This window comes from Grammomys surdaster, unplaced genomic scaffold (assembly GCF_004785775.1).
Source record: "Grammomys surdaster isolate TR1022 unplaced genomic scaffold, NIH_TR_1.0 261759, whole genome shotgun sequence".
NCBI classification, from domain to species: domain Eukaryota; kingdom Metazoa; phylum Chordata; class Mammalia; order Rodentia; family Muridae; genus Grammomys; species Grammomys surdaster.
The window spans coordinates 349-5,729 of NW_021625032.1; the positions used below are offsets into that span (position 1 = coordinate 349).

Sequence of the window (5,381 nt, forward strand, 5' to 3'; positions counted from 1 at the left end):
GTTCAGATTTTGGAGGAAGAAAGAAGATGCATGTATGATTAAGGGGGGAAATGTCCTAAACCATTTCTGAGACAATGTATTTTTATTTTTTAAGTGGAGAAGCCATGTCTGGAAGCTCTACTTCAGTGCCTCTCAACCTTCCTAATACTGTTATGGTGACCCCCAGCCATAAAATTATTTTCATTGCTGCTTTATTAATGTAATTTTGTTACTGTTATCAATCATAATGTATATATCTATGTTTTTTGATGGTCTTAGGCAACTCCTGTGAAAGGGTCATTTGAACCCCCAAAGGGGTCACAGCCACAGTGAGACCTGCTGCTCTAGCTCACTTACTTTAGAGAAGAAACATCTACCAAAGTAGGTCTAGAGCTAGAGGTCTCACTAATTCTAATTCTCCAGTGGTTTGAGGACCTCATTCTTCTGCATCTCAAAACCTCAGTTCATTTGCAGATTGACTCAGATCTTAATGCTGATAGCACTGTCTCTTAATTTATATCAGCCTGCCAAATTAGTTACCTTTTTATTACTATTACTTTTTGTTGCTGTTTTTTGATCAGGGTTTCCCTATGTATCTATAACTGTCCTGGAACACTCTCTGTAGACCAGGCTGGCCTCAAACTTAGAGATTTACCCACCTTTGCTTGCCGAATGCTGGGATTAAAGGCATGTGGCTTCTTATTAAAAGCAATCTATAAAAGATTTCTGTAGATGCCTTATACAAATCAAATCTTAGTAATGAAAAATTCCATCAAAACGACTATACAAAGCCCAAAGTAGATTATTTTTTTCTTTAAAATATTCAGTATAAAGCTGACATGGTGGTATACCCTGTAAATTCAGCACACTGAGGCCAGAGAACATGATGATTGCCATGATTGAAGCCAGTTTAGGCTACAAAAGAAGATCCTGTAGTAGTAGTAGTAATAATAATAATAATAATAATAAGCTCAACGTGGTGAAAGGAAATAAAATGCACATTCATTACAGGGCGTAAAGGCTGTTTTGGCTGAAAGCTATGAAAAAATACACAAAGATCATTTGATTGGAATTGGTATAGCACCTCTTGAGTTCCTCCCAGGAGAAAATGCAGATTCCTTGGGCCTCTCTGGTAGAGAAGTATTTTCTTTATCATTTCCTGAAGAACTCTTTCCTGGAATTACATTAAATATAAAGGTAACTGAAAGATCCCCAAATGTGTTATTGCATACACTATAGTCACATGGGTGTTTGGAAGTTGAGTAAGAATTGTTGCTGATTGCTTGCTAATGTCAGTGCATGTAAGCTCCTTGCTGTTAATTTGTGTTATTAATACATCCATGTTGTCTGAGGACAGTAGAAGGAACTAGTCTTTTAAAAAAAAAAGATGCCTCGAAGGGATTTGAGACTTCATTTACATGTGCCAGGTTTTTAACTTTCTGTTTTGATCAAAATATGACCCAGGCAATGATCAATTCCAAATAAAAACAAAAGTTCAGCACTCAAGGTTGGAGTAAAATTTTATAACTAAGGGAACAAAAGAAAGGACAATAGATATTATATGTAATAGATACTTACTGTATAGTAAGTGTAAGTGGTGAGTGATGATTTCCTCGGGAGGCATAATGTAAGCCATGGTGTAGACTTGCAGAGTCTGATAGTTGCCATTTAGTATTGAGATCAAAATACCTGTTTTTCTACTTATGTCATTGGGAGGGGGTCTCAAGTTTTCAAATAGGAGAAGTGTATTGGGCAGCCAAAATTTGGGAAATTAGAATCAGGAAAATGTGGCAAGAAATCAGGTAGTGAGTGACTGAATACACATGATCTTAACCAAACAACACGTTAAGCTCTGACTCACAGGGTGTCTTTTTGTTTGTTTAAAGACGAGTACTGGAAAAGAGTTCAACGTGATTGCATCATTTGAAAACGATGTGGAGATAACTTTGTATAAACATGGAGGCTTATTAAACTTTGTGGCTCGAAAATTCTTATAGTATCTACTTGCTGTGGTATCTTTCGTGACTGGTAACTACAAAGCCTTCTGTGCTGGATCCAGGAATCATTGCCGTGGAACTGCAGATAATTTCAGTATACTTATCTCATCCATGGATGTAAATGATAATGAATCAATGTAGTGACTAAAATGAAATCTTGATTTTAAATAATATATGAATGGTGCTATTAACATTGCTAAAATCACCGTGTGAAGTGTGTTGTGGAAGAGACCTGTAAGTATGGGGGGGGATATATTTTATGAGAACATTTTGTAAATAAAGACAGAATTTGAACTTGTGTTGAAGATTCTTATGAATAGCTGTTCTAAAGCTGTTTGTTTTGTTTTGCACCTTTAAAACTGGACTACTGTTTGTTGGTTGAAGAATAGCAAGTTGAAATAGAAGAATCCAGACTAGACCCTAAAATTGTGGAAATGGGTACCTGATTTATAAGTGAATTTTTAAGTGTTTTTCTTTCCATAATTGAATTGGACACAGTTGGCATTCCTAGTTTGTAATGTAAGTCTGGTTTAGCCTTAGTGTCAGTATGTCTGCAAGGCGTAGAACATGCCTCAGATCACAGTCCGTCTGACCACTCCAGCCAAAATGTAATCCATGTCAGAAGATACATGCAAAATATAACTGATTGTGAGGTACCATGTATTAGTAAAAATATATTTCCTATAATACAGCGCTGTATTTTTTTCAGTAATTTGCCACTATGACCCTCTTGGAAGCCCAAATACTGGTATATTAATTGGGACTAGATTTTGCTCATTTTACATGTTACTGTAACTCTTGTAACCTCAAGTAGGTATCACCAACTGACATTCCACACTTCTTTTATAAATGCTGGAAACAATTTGAATCAAACTCTAGATTTTCTTTAGACTTATAAATTATCCATCAAAAATTATGGATATGTACCCCTAAGGGTTTGTTTTGTTTGTTTTGTTTTTTATTTTTTACAGTCTTTTAAGTTGACTTCTTGCTATTTGGGTCTTTATTTTATCTGAGATAAATCACTCTGTTAATTTCATTATTTCTTTTTTTAATCAAAATTGACCATAAAGATGAGACACTTGGGAGTCACTGCTGCTTGGGCGTCTGTCACATGTTTGCAGTTGCATCTGTATCTGTTACACCACCTCACAGGCTTAGTCCATGGTTAACATCCTTTTAAAAGGTGGGAAATTAATTTTAGAAAGTCCTATACCTTCTTTTAATAAGTTAAACTTAGCAGCAAAAAGTTAAGTAGTTTTTTTTTTAATTTTTTAAATTTGATCTGTTCTTGTACATTTCACAAAATGAAAAGTCTTTGTTTTAGGCTAAACTTAGGAACTACCGAACCAGTGGGTGAAGAGTACTGAGAACTTCACTGGTGGTCAGTTGTACAGTCTTTTGAAAGTATTTTTCAACTATGTACTGAGTTGGACTAGAGTTTGGCAAAACTAGCCCCTTTAGTAAGTGCTTTCTGTGCTACTTTGAAACCATACTGTGTTCTGGTAGATGCCCTGTGTCTGTCTGCATGTGTGTTAATCTGTGGAAGCCTGAATCAAGAATGGAGAATTTACAAGTTGAGTATTAAAATACTGGTACATGCTTTGAAAAAATGAGAATTCCAGATGTATATATGGAACATTTTCTGTCATATTTTGAAGGCATACTCAGTCTGTAGTCTGAGCTACAGCTCTGGACATAAATGTCTGAAAAGTGGTAAACTTGCTATGAATCAGACATTAATTATTAATCAAACGTTTCCACTTCAGTAATGGCATAGAAATTGCATTTTAGGAACAAATTGAAGGTTCTCTTAATCTCTCACCTAGAAACAGTGAGCTAAACTCTGGATAAGCATGGTTTTAAACATGGGACCAAAATCAAGTACATGTCCCATTGTGTGTATCTTGTGATTCTCTGCCTCCAGCCAAATAATGCAAAAATGTGGCACCTGTTTTTATTGTGTTACTTTCTTTGTTGACTCTTTAAGTTGTTTTCTAAAAATTACCAATATTTGGAGAAAGAAAGTGAACACAAAAAAGCAAATCAGTATTTTGAATGTAGCACAGTTACCGACAGCAGCATTTTAGTCTCTTAAGAACGTTGTGCTCCATGCTGTTGTGTGCCTTAGTTGAGCTGCCCATACAAATGAAGGAAAGGAAAGGCCCCCAGCCACTGGACTGCCATTGTTAGTTATTCCTTCGTGGTTCCCAAGATGGCAGGCACCTCTGTTAGTACACAGATGAGAGCACAGCTTCTCCTCACCACACTGCTTGGATTTTCACTGGGATTGTACTAAAAGTGTAAAGCTAAGAGCTCGGCCAGAGTCAGTTACCTGCTTACATGGTAGCGATGTGGTGTTCATTCCTCTTCTCCATGGTAAGTGACAGGATGAGAAAAGCTGACATTTTTCAGGACCTTTTTACTTTGAGTCTAGAGAGAAGATGCTAAGCCACTGGATAATGATATTGTATTTGATTTGGGAGGTAAAAACCAGGGAAGGAACTGAACGTTGGCTTTTTTTTTAGTGGAGTGTTTTCCCCTTCAAGGTGACTGTGCTGATTTGTTTTGGTTTTGTTTGTTTTATCAACTTTATGCATAATATGTGAGTAAAACCATATATATCTCTTCAGTAACTATAAATCATTGTTATTTAAAGCCAACAAAATAGCATAACAGTTTGAAGTTCAATAATGTTAAGTACTGTATAGAAATATATTGGAGGTAAAGTTCAGTTATGAAATTGTGTATATGTTATTGATGCTGTAAATTATTTTTAATAAAGAAAATTGTATTATCACTTGTGACTCATGTATTTTATAGTAACTCAGAATAAAGCATGACTTAAATGGAATGCTATCCAGAAATCTCTCATCAAATATGTTCTTTAATGTTCATTCCCAACATAACAGCCAGGGTGGTTAATCTCACACTATATCTCTTAAGTTCCTTTCTATGCTAAGATTAATGAGAATAAAAGTCTGACATATGGTTAGTATCCACTTAAGAAACAGTAAATGACTTTCATTCCAGGAGTATCACAATGGATAGTCAAGTTATGGAGTCAGTGTAGTATGAAAGAGTAATCTGACCTAAATCAGGGTCTTCTGTACAAACACAAGTCAGGCAAGTTAACATTCAAGTGATGGAGAGTGTCTTACCAGGTAATCCGTTCTGACACTGAAGTTTAGATGTTTAAAAACTATATTTCTCTAGGTTTAGTGTTGCATACCTATAATTTCTGTGCTTAGGAGGCTGAGGCAGGATTGTTTGAGTTGAAAGCCAGTCTGAGCTAAATCCAAGGATACTGTGTTAAACACCTTGTCTCCATTTTTTTTTTCTCCAAACCGAAGTCTCCTGTTTCTCACTGATTCTCTTTCTCCCTAGTCTGTCTGATCCTCATTT

General features: G+C 35.8%; 1 long non-coding RNA gene across 1 annotated transcript; it reads left to right on the top strand.

Moving 5' to 3' along the window:
• The first annotated feature begins 312 nt into the window (after positions 1–312).
• On the top strand, positions 313–4,776 carry LOC114616076. Its single transcript, XR_003710586.1, has 2 exons — positions 313–1,176; positions 1,866–4,776. It is a non-coding gene; the product is annotated as an uncharacterized LOC114616076 (long non-coding RNA).
• Positions 4,777–5,381: the final 605 nt, after the last annotated feature.